Below are 13114 nucleotides of genomic sequence, written 5' to 3'. Positions count from 1 at the left end.
AACAGGGCCGGCGGCAGCGGCGGCAGCGGGGGTGTTGCTTTTGGGCGTGGGGGCGCGCGCGCACGGGGTGGCGGGAGCGCGCGCGCCGCGGGGTGTTGCACGGGGCGGGGCTGCCCGCCGGCCGCGTTTTTGCGCTGCCGGTTGCACGGGGGCCGCTGCCGGCGGGGTTTTGCCCGTGGGATTTTTTGTATGGCCGGTTGCACGGGGGCGCTGCAGGCGAGGTTTTGCCCGTGGGTTTTTGCTCCTTCCTCTGCGTGGGGTGGGGGGTGCAGGCAGGGTTTTTGCACGCCTGGTGGCTCAGGGGAGCTGCAGGCAGGGGTTTTGCACGTGGGGTTTTGCATGCCCGGTTGCTCAAGGAGGCCCTCTAGCTGGGATTTTACCTGTGAAGTTTTTACTTACCCGTTTGCACAGGCAATTGCAGGTGGGGTTTTGCATGCCCGGTTGCCCAGAGGGCTGCGGGTGAGGTTTTGCACAGTGGGTTTTTGCATGCCTGGTTGCACAGGGCAGTTCTAGGTGGGATGCTGCATAGAGGGTTTGCTCAGCTGGTTGCACAAGGTGAGGTTGCAGGCAGGGTTTTACATGGTTGCATGTGGGGATTGCCCCAAGGGTTTTGCCTGCCCGGTTGCATGGAGGATTGCATGCCCTAGGGTTGCATCTGTTCCTGGTGATGCAGAAGGGAGGCAGGACATGGGAGCAGACCCTTTGCAGCTTCGCTTTCCCCAGCAAACCTGACTCTGAAGCTGCTCCAGTGCATACTCTGCATGCACCATAACTGCAGGAATGCTTCCTTGGCTTGCATGCTGCAAAGTGGTCTAGGGGCTTTCTGAACACTGAGCAAACTAAAACTGCCTGCAACAACCCATAGGTCTTGCACTCATGCATGAACACCCTGGAAAGCTCACCCTGACCATGTCGCTCTTGCTGGCTTCCAGTAGCTGTTAATCCCAATCCCATAAATCCTGACTATATAGGAAACCATTGACTTGTTCCGCTCAGCGTGAGTGCCCTGGTCTAGGGCCAGCACTGCAAAAAAGACCTCGCCAAAGCATTGGCTCAAGTTAAAATTTGGATCCTGCCACCTTGGGGCCTTGAGTTTTTCCAACCGTTGATGCCCGGTGCGCTGGTACATGGTGCTGCTGTGGGATGGACTCTTGTGCTGTGTTACTGATATATTTTCTCATTTCCTCGAGGAAAGAAGATGCTGATCTTGGGCGACGCTGTGGCAGGGGCTGAGGTGCCAGGTCGGACGGTGGATGGAAATGCTTTGCCCGAGGGGAGGCGTTAGGTGCTGGCCCCGACGGACAAGAAACTCTAAATATTTGTGCGCTGCTGCTTTTAACTGTGTGACACAAATAGGCAGAGATGTTTTGGCAACTTAGTGTCAAGACAGAAAAACCATGGGAAATCTCTGCTGGCATATTCTAGTTTGTTTAAACTTGGTGAAGAAAATTTTTCTTGTTTCATATGGTGAGTGTTTGTAGGCTCCGATTTATGAGAACTCGGGACCCTTTCTCTATGACTATTGAAGAAAGGGGTTACAAATGCAGCCAAAATGCCCAAGTCTTGCCAATCCTGGGATGTGCTCGGTCTGGAGGGTGTTTCGTTTCAGCCGATCTTATAGAAATTCACCCACTAATGTGGCGAAAGTAATGTCTCGAGAAAATCTGTTCCAACGCTACAACGCTTTAGCTAAAATTGCAATACATTTCTGTGCTAGCTGATGCTGAGGTGCTTTGTGTGCTGCCTTTGGTTTGGAAGTGAGCGTTCCTTCGCGATGCCAAGGCGGAATTTAATACCAGCAATATTCCCTAGTTATACGATTTCCTTATTGCTGCTTTCACGTATCTGCTGGGCTTTAAACCATGTCCGTGATCTGCCAAGATTGGCATGACCCCTTTGCGCTTGACTTTGAGCGTTTGGCATCCCCTATACCTTTTGGAAAGCCGGATTAAAAACTGAGGTGAAAATTGGAAAAAGCATCTTGAACTTAGCTGATCAGTCAGAAAACAGAATTTGTGCCTATGGGGTCGGACTACGGGTTCGTTTGCAGGCACCCAGGGCTGCTTTTGCTGAAACCTGCTTGCTCATGCTTTGCACAGGAAAAGTGCTCTGGGAGGGATGCCAAAACTTAAGAAAAATGAGTGAAATAACCAAAGCAGGATTATGCTTTACATTTCAGCTGCGTTTGCTCAGCGGAGGAAACGGTTAACATTCGCAGGGGCAGCAGCCTCGTCCAGGCCGGGTGCACCAGGAGAGCCCTGCTTTAAGGCCTGGCGTAAGGTCAGGACGCGGTGAGTGAAGGCAATAACTTGTGAATAATACATGCAGGAGGCAATTTTCAATCCTCAGTAATTGTGGAAATCGGCACAAATGAGTTTCCTTCCTAGAAATTCTGTCTTTAGTGTTAATGGGTTTCTAAAAAAAAAAAAACCACACAAGCTCATGCAGAGCTCTGCTAGCTGACGGCTGCCGCTGCCCAAGCAAACTAGTTTAACCAGCTGAAGTATTTCTGGGCTGAAAACAGCTGTGTCCTGCTTTTCCAGCCCTGTCCACCTTAGCGGTGCGAGTGTTAGCAGCAGATCGGCGGAGCGCAGCAACCCGTGCTGATGTGCAAAGCGCAACTGTGGGGGTTTTCCCCCTCTGAACAGCTCCAGTCTGCTCCCGGGGACCGAGCGCCTGTTTTGAGGCTGGGTTGCATTAAGCGCATCCGGAAGATGCATGTCGCATCGTTGCGGGAGGAATTTCAGTGGGTTGGGCGCAACAGCGGCAAAATGCAAATTGTGATCGTTTTGAGGAAAAAACAGCCAATGAGGCATTGTGCATTTTGGGTATGTCACTTGTTGCATGCTGCGTGTGCCGATAGGGGTTCCTGGTTCTGGAGGATTTGGGTAATCGTGCAAAGAACAGGTGCAACGAGATTTGTTCCTAGAAGGGTTTGCTAAGCTGTTGGGATACTGCAGTGTTGGGGCTGTGATTCAAAAATGGAGTAGAGCTTGAGGGACCTGGTTTCTTCTTCCACAAAGATAAGTTAGATCGCGGCGCAAGAAATAATATATACTCGCTAATGCGCATGTACTCGCTATGAGATTTTTTTTAATAATGTCAGTTTTGGAAAAGAGATGAGATTACTTCCAATTTTTTATTATTACACTTTCTATAAGCTGTCACTAGCGATGCCGGGGCAGTGCAGAAGGTATTTGTGCAAGGGGGAGGCAGGCAGGAATCGGCCCCCTTCGGCCACGTACAGGCTTTTCTCATGCGTGGTCTGCATAAATCACGGATAATCACTCACATCTCTTGCAGGAAGGACCGATTATTCATTTAATCGCCTGTATCTCTCTAAATCTGTGATGGTAATAAGGCAAAGGCGTACCTTATCTTGATGGAGCAGCTTAAGTATTGTTTTGCCCTTTCTTTGTCCGTTTTTAAAACGTGCTGTAAAGCTAACACCGGTTTTGTTGTACAAATTACCTTTTTATGCCCTGTGTAGTTAGGTTTTACTTTGAAATCTAGTACTTTGGGGAAGAGCTCGAGGGGTTCTGGTCTTTGCTGTTGGGGATACCGCCGTTGGGTAACGATGCTGGTGATGTTCAGTAATAAACTTGGCATGTCACAAGCTTCTTGCATATATTTCATTTTCACTCAGTTTTCTTCATTGCAAGGTTAATCTCGGCTCCTGAGCAAGTGGTATGTTTGGAAATAGATTTACCGCTCTTGCAGGCAAAGATTAACACTGCTTTTTGACTTTTACAGCAGTTCCTGGGATAGTGCGGTGAAGAGCCAGGAGGTGGCAGTGGCTTGCAGCATATTTCAATCTCGCCAGGGCTCCTGGCGCTTCCCTGCAAAACACTCCGCTTCTACTTCGCACCCCCGAAGTCCCTTTGATGTCAAGCCGGGTAACCTCCACAGTATTTTCTCAGCCCGTTCCCTACTTGAGTAGTCCCTCGCAGCTCTTTGGGAGCGCTTTCTTTGCTCCCTTCTCGTATTTTTAGCTGCTTCTTGAAACTTGTGTCACGCTTGCAACCGCAGACCGCATCGGTCCTTGCTCTCCATCACCCGTCTGAAGCACGTGTGGTGGCACGTTTTCCCCTGGCCGGGGTAGCTGTGCCGATAGGAGTCCTGGTATGGACTTGGGTTTCCTGGCCGCGGGGCTTTCTGGAGCGCTTTGCTGGTGCTGCTAGTAGTGATGGATGCAAGACATTTGGTTAAGAACAATTACGGAAAGTAATAACTTAGACTGTACGCCACGCTTCAAGTGCTTCAAAAGCCTCCTTTTGACAGGATGAGTCCTATGCAAGTGCATTTCTTTTGTTTTTTTCCCTATTCTGCTCTTGACCCAGGACTGCGGTGTTTCCTGAGGATTTACACCGGTGGAACAACTGGAAACAAAACGTTGCTGTTGATCGCTCTGCAAACGCCGCAGGGGATGGCTCCCGGCACGGAGACTTGGTCTTAAAGCAGCTCGGTTAAAGTGGTGGCCTGCAAGAGGGAAAGCGGCAAAATCTGCATCTCGCCCTGAAGCTGCTGAGCTTTTCCCGCTCTGAAAGAGAAGCGATCAGGCCAGGAATTGGGGTGGGGGGGGGGAAATGCAGGAACAGGTAGGGTTGGTAGCATTTCTCGTGCTTCCCTGGAGGGCACTGCAATCTCTGCCAGGGTTTTGGGCTATATCACGCAGTGCTGAGACCGGGAGTTAGTTGTTAGCAATTTTATTGGCAGCGGTTCATATTTACAATATGGAATAATAGGAAGTAGGAAAGAACCTAGTCATGACAAAGCTCTTCAGTGTTTGCACAACTGTTAGGGCTCTGGGCAAGCACCGTCAATCTATTGAAAGCTTTGTATACGAAGTTGTAATTGTGCTAAAACCAGAGGGGACTGCTTCGTTTGGGGGACGCACGCTCCAATGGGATGACAGTGTTTTTTTCATCCGAGTCGTTGTGTCTGGAACGAGAAGAAAAGCTTAGGAAGTGACCGTGATGTTCCTCCTATTGTGCGCGCCGCGCGGGTGCCAAGCAGGATTTTTGCGCGCACCTGCGGTGCCCGAAGGAAGGGGCTCGGGGTGCTTAAATTGCAGGGGCACAGCCTGGGCAAGCACGTCCGTGGGATGCCCTGGCTGGGAGACGCTGTTTCGGTGAAGACGAGGCAATATCTATACCAATGCAGGGGGGGTTCAGGCAGCGACTTAAAGCTGTATCTTACGCAAATCACTTGGGTGCTTTGGAAAAACACCCTAACAATGCTGCTTTTACCAGCTGTCATTAGTGGCACTTAACTCTGGCTGTCCCTAGCATGTAACTGGATGCCCCAAATCTTGACTTATTTTGAAAAGGTGTTGCAAAGTGCTGCGTCAGAAAGAACTGAGTCATTTTGGCTTAAAGAAATACTTTTAAGTACGTGAGCACTCAATGTTTTAGTACCTTCTACAGAGGAAAGTGGGGAATTATAGCACGAAACCCAGGAGGCTGAGAAGAATGAGAGGGAGGCGGCATTGCAGGGGCGATCCTGCAGACTCCTGGTATTCCTGGGGAGGCAATGACAAGAAATCGGTTATTAATAGCCGGCTTTAATATGGGAAACTCGATGCAAAGCGCTGAAGTCTGCCAGCATTCAGCATTTCAGAATCAACATTTATAATCTGTTTATTTCTTACTCTAGCGGTGCTTTCTGCAAGGGAGGACCCCTTCGTTTTGGGAGAATGAAGAGAAACTCTGGCTTACCTCCTCATATGAATACATAGTGGGTAGTAACGTAGCGTTCTCGGAATAATATTCTACAGTCGCATATAGGTAATCACCTGGAACGACAGCATAGCCCTGGTGAGTCTGCGTTCTGCATTAATATTCAGGATAACTAGGCAGGCACCTTGTTCGTGCCGTAACATGCTGCTTATACAACTCATGAACAAAGCACACAAAATAAAGACTTTTCCCTGGGCTCGTGTTGGAGACTGTATTAGAGGAGCTCGTTAGAGTCTCCTTTGTTCATTCTGGTCTCCTGGGATGAGCAGGGAGGTCAGGAGGGGACATGGAGCAACAGCAAGACGCAGAAGCAAGGAAGGGTGTAAGCGTAGGTTAGAAACTTCAGCCCAGAGCCCAGGCAGCCTTTGAAATGCGGTTTCGGGGCACCAAATAACCTCGTTTTCTTTGTTCCCCGTGTTCCCAGGGCTCTGTGCACCTCTGTGGCTTCAGGCATGGCCGGATGTGCTGCTCGCGTTACCCTTCCCACGGCCTCTGTCCTCTGCTGCCAGATGTCGCTGCCCCCCCCCCCCCCCCCCATAGTTTGAAGCTGATTTTTTTTTTTGGCACATGGAAGAATGACTACTTTTAGCTTTTCCCCCAGATTGCACAGGAGCTGTATAGAGGTGAAGGCTACGTGGAATTAAAAAATGAAGTTGTGTTCATTTTTGGTGCTTCTCCTAAGGTCTGGGCTTGAACAGAGTGATGATAAACCCATGAAAATGCCAAGAGGCTTTTGTCAAAGCACTGTCCAAAGCGCGTGTTAGCAGCTGCTCGTTCAGCAAGCCCGTTTTGCCCGACTCCTTATTTGTGGTGCTGTAGCCAGATGACCGGAAGCATTTCTGCTGGGGTTTTTTTCAAGCCCAAGTGCTGTGACATGTGTGTAGGAAGGAAACTGAGAAAGCAAAGATGAAGTCATCAGAGGAAATACTTTAGCAGGCAACGTTTCCTTGTTACCTGGTGCAAAGCGGCCGTCTGCACCCCTTGCGTGTGCTGCAAGTCCGTACGCTCGGGTTGTGCTTCTGCAGCAGTCGCACTGATTGCAGCCAGCTTTGGTTTGCAGCAGCAGTTACGCTATAGTCAGTTAAGCCTGTTGCCTGGCCCAGCTGAGGGGTGGCAAATTTAAGACCTATACTGCGTTAAAGTTCAGCTTCCTCCCTCTGAAATTGCTGTGGGGAGAGCACAAGCCCCGACGGGAGATGTTTTATGTTGTTGCTGCTGCAGAAATCGGAGCAGTTCTCTGTCGAGCGGGGGACGGGAACGGCTAGTGGGGGGCTCGGCAGTCACGGTTGATCTCATTAAACTTTTAGCATGGCAAGATGAGGTTTCTGATGTTAATGAGAACCACTGGGGGCAGAGCAGCTCCAGAAAAGTTTTAGCTGCACTTCTAATCCTGTTTTATACAGCCCTTGTCCAAGCATCACTTATTTGAGGGGAATAACCCCTGAATCTATTGCACATGGTATAATCAAAGGTATCCGATGTGATTTATCCAGAAAAACATAAATGTTTTCATCTGAAAGGGTCACTAGAAGCTTTTTTGTGAGTAGCTGGAGAATTAGGTACCTATTTTAGGCTGCCACACGCATCTTAAGTGCTGGTCAGAGGATGATGCTGAGTCCCTCTTTCTCTCCATTGACTGCGAAGGGGGCTGGGGAGAGGTGCAGGGAGCTCAGGTGTAAACCTTCTCCCTGGGCACACCCATGATCAGACAAGGTGAGTCTTATTGTTAGTGCAGTTATATTACTGTGTACCTTTTCCCCTATGAATAGTCAACGTAATTCCCGTTCAGCTGAATATCTGCTGCTGGCACTCTCCCTGCGTTTTCCCACTTAGCACGCACGTTATACCTAGCTCTTTGAATACATATATGGCCACAATTCACAGTCCTGTGCCAAGCCCTCTTGGTTTGTCCAAGCTGTATTTCAGTAAGGTGCAGATCCGTGTTTCTACTTGCTGTCTGCAGAGCGCGGCGGCTTTTAGCCTGAAGCTTGGTAGGATGTTGGAAAGGGTCCTGGGATTCGTCCTAGCGGCAGCACAGGGATGTAGGCTGGACTAAATGCCTGTTGCAGGTTATCTGCCTTGGGCTTTGCGGGTGAGATGTGCTCTCCAGCATCCCCGATTGCTGTGCTGGGAGACCTCCGGCCCTTTCCAACCTGTTATTCTCTGCTTTGCTTATGCCATTTACATAGGATGATCAAAAAGCGATATATCTCACCAAAATGAGACGCGTACTCATATAGAAACTCTGTTATCTCGTCTCCTTTCTCAGCATTTCCTAAAAAAAAACAAACAAAAATGGATGGTTTATCTTACGGCTTAAGCAGAGATTCACACCGAGCCAGCTTGCCCACCACAGCAGCGGGATATAGTTTCCCTTGAATAGTTTCATTGATTTATTGGCACTTTGTGTCAAAACTTATTCCCTCGCGGGAGTAACGCACTCGCAATCTGGCCCATAATTAAATCTGCAACTTCAGAACAAAAGGTATCATGTTACAAACAGGACTAGAGCTTGCCGGAGGCTTGCATTTCCCTTTGCTTGAGGCAGGGTTTTACTAGAAGAGGGAAATGAGTAAGGTGGTTGCAGCTGATGGGGTGGGTATGTCCCCGCGCCGCGTTTTGGCCTTGCAGCTGCCCCTCTTCCCCAAACGAATTTTGGGAGTTTTGTGTTCACAGCTCAGATTCGCATGTTTTGAGCCGCTCGGATGTTTGCTCTGTGCAGGCTGCACCGCAAGTCTGGTTTAAGCGTTTTTCTGTGAAAATGCTGAAACCTTTCAAAAAGATGCTCACGTTTCCGTAAGGCTGAGTCACTATAAATAGGCTTATGAATAACAGCTGTGAAGTTGCAGAGTCCTACTCACTTCCCTTTTCCCAAAACAAGGTTGACTCTTTTCCCAGTGCAGTCTCATTAAAACAGGCTAATTTTGAAAATTAAAATCCAGCATTACTAACGATGCGCTTAGCCATGCCCAGGGATAGTCCTACCTCCGCGTCCGCCTCTCTTAAACTTGCCACCGTTTCGGGACGTAGCCCGGAGGCTTTTGGTCCCGTTTGGAGCTGGAAGCCCAGGTCTGGAGACGCTCGGCTTTCTGAGGTTGTTTGGAAATTGTAACGTAAACTGAAGATTTCTCAAAAGGCGGCAAAGCCCCGAGCGAGGAGTCGGGGCTCTGGGTTTTGATACGGCGCAGCCTCGTTTACAGGGAGCCGGGACCCTCGCCCAGCCTTGCCCCCGGCCCCGCTCCGAAGGGTCGCTAGATTTTTGGGGGTGGGATTCAGATTGGAGCTCAGGGAAGCTGAATAACGCAGTTTATAACCATCTGCCGGACCAATAGCCGTGCGGGCTCGCTCACGCGTTGAAAACGTCCTGTCCTTTTTGGCTATAGCAGTGTAAACTTCAGGCTCAGATGCGCATTCTGCCATGTATTAAGCTTTCTGCAGATGTTATTCAGAGTAGGTTGTTGTATTTACACTGGAAGGATGCTAAGAATAATAATATATACATTGTATTGCTGGGTGGTTAGCAAGGACGAAAAACTTCCATCTGGAAATCCCCAGTCTGGGGCAGGCTGACATTGCCAGTTTTAACCCCTTACATGATATTTTATATGTCAGGCTTGTTCCTTTAGTGCAGCAGAAAAGGGAAAACGCTCTTTGCATCATTAACCTCTTTTGCTGCTGTTACCTTTTTTGCTCACTCAATGTCCTTTGCCTTCTGCCTTCCTGTGTCCCCGAGCCACCCCACCTAGCGCCGCGGGAAAGTTTCGTCCTCCCCTTGCCTCTGTCTCTTTGTAGCTCCCAACTATAAATAGCGAAGTATTTTGGCTGCAGCATGGCAAATATGAATTGTAAAACTATATTCTGCAAGCATACGCTTTCTTATAACCTAGTATTTGTGCATCCTGCTTTTTTCTTCTTTGCTACCGACATCCCCTCTCTCAAAATGAAAATCCAAAGAACTTTCTGCCTCCTGGACCCCACCCTGAATGCCGTGCAACGTCTTGTTGAAACACGCTACAGCTGACTTCAGCGCAGCAGTTTCATGGCACGACTGAATTAATTGCAAGCCGACAAACAAAGCGGAGCATATTTACCTAGGGAGAAATGAAGAACCAGGACGGCCGCGAATAAAAAGTTCATCATCCTATGCTTCGGTGTAGTCGCCTGGCTGCCGCTCAGCGCTGCTCCTCGGGAATTTCTCAAGACGCGCCAGTGCCGCTCTTGGAAACAGGAAATGACACTCGTCCAAGGGCTGGACCCAGCAGCTTCATGCTCACAGATAAGATAAGAGTTTTCTGCAAAAAATTCAATTATAAGTTTATTGGCTGGGAGAAGGGGGAAGCGTGAGACAGCCCTGAAAGTTGCGGCTGAAGATTTTTGCTTTGCAAATAAACTTTCCTGCTGAAGCTCGGTGCGCTTACGGCGTTGCCAGTCTCCAGGTGTTATTCCCCGGGAAGGCTTGAGGCTGCTGCTCAACTTTCTGGCATGGGCGAAGCTACAAACGGAGAGAAGATGGCTTTAATTAAGCTCTCGCTGCTGAGCAGTTCAGGAGAATTGTGCTGTTAATAGCAAAGCCCTGTAGTAGAGAAGTCTGCAGTTAAGATGAGGATGGGGAGTTGGGACCAAGATTTGGTACTTGCCTTGCCTTTTGGTGGGTTTTCTGTCTTCACTATCGCTTAATCTCCTGGTGCCTCAGTTTCCCCAGCAATTAGGAGGAAAGCAAACAGTTACAGGCTTATTTGGGTTTCTAACATATAGAAATATGCTCGTCTGAGATGTTTTAGGAGCCATGTTCTGTTTTGGGTTTTTTTTTAATCAGACTTGTGCTCTTTCTGCATCCAGAGGATGTGATGCTTTGGTATACATTGATATCAGCATTTTTTTTTCCCCCTCTCCTCTAAAAATAAAAGCAAAACGGGGAGAGGAGGGGAAAGTGACTGGGACAGATCTTCTGGAAGACTTGCGGGAAAGCAGGGCCGAGCGATGGAAGCAACTCAGATGCTTGTGTGACGATACGTCCGCGATTGCGGCAGCAAGCAAATGGGCAGAAGACAAAATTGGGACCCACCGCTTGGGCAGAAGGAGGCGGGTGCGGATATGGTTGGCATTCAGAGCCTTTGCTTTGATCTTCTCCAACAAGATACCTGAGAGGAGCTGCTTGGGGAATTAATGTTAACTTGAGTGTGGAAGAAAAGGGGCAAGGCAGGAACAGGAGGTGAGTTGGGGATATTCAGGTCTGGAAGAGAAATGTGTTCCCGCACCCACGGGGAGCTGATGTGCGCAGCCGCCGCCGGAGGAGGAATTGCAACTCCTCGCCGCACGTTTGCTGCAGGAGGGAACCAGGAGCACCGTGGTTATGCAATGACAAACCCTGTTTTAGTGAGTAACCCTGCTGACCCAACGTGATGCCTCCCCCCCTTTTCTTTTTTTTTTTTTTTTGAGTTGTAGCAAACGCTTTCGGTGAGTGCATTTAGAGGATGAGCCATGCCGGGGAGGCACCGCACATGTGTCTAAGGGTAGGAACAAAGATCGTAACCTAATGACGGAAGTCCCTGATGAAAAAGTGACCTATTTCATCCCGAGGTGCTTCGGGGACAGAGTTGCCTTAAGGTGGGAAGAAATTACCCTACTTGAGCTTGCCGCAAGTCTCGGGCCAGAGGAGCGTCCGGTTCTGAATAACTGCATCTGAAGGGAGATCAGTTGGGCAAAGAGTCTTGCGGGAAAGAATAGCTGAGAATTTTTAGGAAATAAAAGCGAAGAGAACAGTAGTGGTTGTTTTTTTTTTTTCTTTTTCGCCAAGTTCTGGTATCCTGCAATAACAGAACAGGGAAATCTCGGGACGAGATAAGGCTGAGCACACCTCAAAGGGCCAAGCGGTAAGAGCGCGATGGTGCTGTGAGGTCTGACAAATCCCCGTCGCCGCCCTCAGGGTCTGCACGAAGCTTCCCCCGTCCCCGTTTCTCCCAGGCACAGGACTGGGAGCCGTGCGAGGGAGCGCTAATGGCAAGCAGCTGTGCCGGGGCCGCGATGGAGGCTTCCTCCTCTAGCTAGCAGTGTCAAACCTGGGAAAATTAGCAAAGGCGTTTTTTTTTTTTTTCCTGGCTGGAAGGGAGCATAAATGAAGAATTTTTTTCCCCCCAGGCCCTCGGAAGCGTTTTGCATCCTCCTGGCGTTGTGCGTGCTTTGCCCAAGGGGCTTTTCCCACTGCCGGAGGAAAGCTCGGCGAAGGGTTAAGCAGGGAGGAATGCAAGCGGCTGCCGGGGCAGGAAGCCCATCCCGGCCCTCCCCTCGCCCCACAAAAATAACATCCAAAACGTATTCCTGAGCCAAGCAGAAATTTGACCTCGTGGGGAGAGTAGCGCTAGGGAGCGAGCTGTTGGTGTGCGTGGGAGGCGGTCGGATGGGGATGGAGCCACAAGAGTTAAAGCATCAGGGCTGAAAAGCTGATGGGGAGGGAAGGGCTAAGCCAGGCTCGCAGTGATGGGGCTATCTTTTATCAGACTGAAGCTGGACCAACTTCTCGGCATATGGCCTTCAAGTCTGCGTTCAAAGGGATTTGCCAGCTTCCGGCTGGAAATGGTTCTCCGAGCTTCAGTATGATGTTAATCCTTAACAAAATGCGAAAAGGGATGCAGAGTGGTGATGCCGCATGGGAATTTGGGTAAAATTCACCCATTGCTTTTTTTTTTTTTTTTTTTTTTAGTACTACAGGGCACACAGCCGTTTTGTACCCAATTCTGGGCTCAAATCTTAGGTTTTATGTAAATGAGAAAGCCATGCCACAAGTCCAGGGCACCCCAATGTCCACTGTCTCCCCCCACGTTTTGCTTATGATTTTGAGGAGATTGAACGTAGGTGTGGATTTGGGGTTGTATTTCTGGCTGAGAAAAAGCAATCACTCTTCTTTTGTCTAGCTTTTCCCTCTTAGGTTTTGTTCTTGCTCGCTTTTACCATCTCACACCGGAGAACAAAACCATCATCCAAAGAGCGGCCAAAAAATAGCAACAGTGAACAATGTCTTTTCTTCCTGTGGCCCCATGCTGCTTTTCAAACCAAACCCATCAAAATCGCATCATTCCAAACCAAATTCATCTGTTGCATGCTCCGCGCTGTAACTCTCTGCCTTTTTTCCTTAAAGTTCACAGGCTAAAATCACGGCGAGGGCCCAAAAGCCGTGTCACCCGTTCGGTCTCCACCGTCAGCGGCGGGAGAGCTGCCGCTGCCGGCTCGCGTGAGAAAGAGCCCCAAAACGGCTCGCTCCCGAAAAAAGAATCACCAAGCGTGCATCCGACCCGGCTAAACTGACTGCGTTCGCTCCTCTGAGCGCGGCGGGCAGGCGAGTCCGGTCCTGGAGGCGGCTGTTTCGGGGCAGGGGGAAA

General features: G+C 49.6%; 1 long non-coding RNA gene across 5 annotated transcripts; it reads left to right on the top strand.

The window, feature by feature from the left end:
• Window positions 1-124: 124 nt before the first annotated feature.
• On the top strand, window positions 125-10155 carry LOC138062911 (uncharacterized). 5 transcript variants are annotated; one of them, XR_011136621.1, is made up of 5 exons: window positions 125-1467; window positions 2180-2291; window positions 3754-3896; window positions 4341-7451; window positions 9693-10155. It is a non-coding gene; the product is annotated as an uncharacterized lncRNA (long non-coding RNA). The 5 variants fall into 5 exon arrangements; XR_011136620.1 differs by having other exon boundaries at window positions 126-1467; window positions 3754-4559; window positions 5656-7451; XR_011136618.1 differs by having other exon boundaries at window positions 127-555; window positions 1196-1467; window positions 3754-7451.
• Window positions 10156-13114: the final 2959 nt, after the last annotated feature.

This window comes from Struthio camelus, chromosome 30, assembly GCF_040807025.1.
Source record: "Struthio camelus isolate bStrCam1 chromosome 30, bStrCam1.hap1, whole genome shotgun sequence".
In the NCBI taxonomy this organism is placed as follows: Eukaryota; Metazoa; Chordata; class Aves; order Struthioniformes; family Struthionidae; genus Struthio; species Struthio camelus.
The sequence above is the reverse complement of the archived record's forward strand: the minus strand, read 5'-3'. Positions and strand labels throughout refer to the sequence as shown.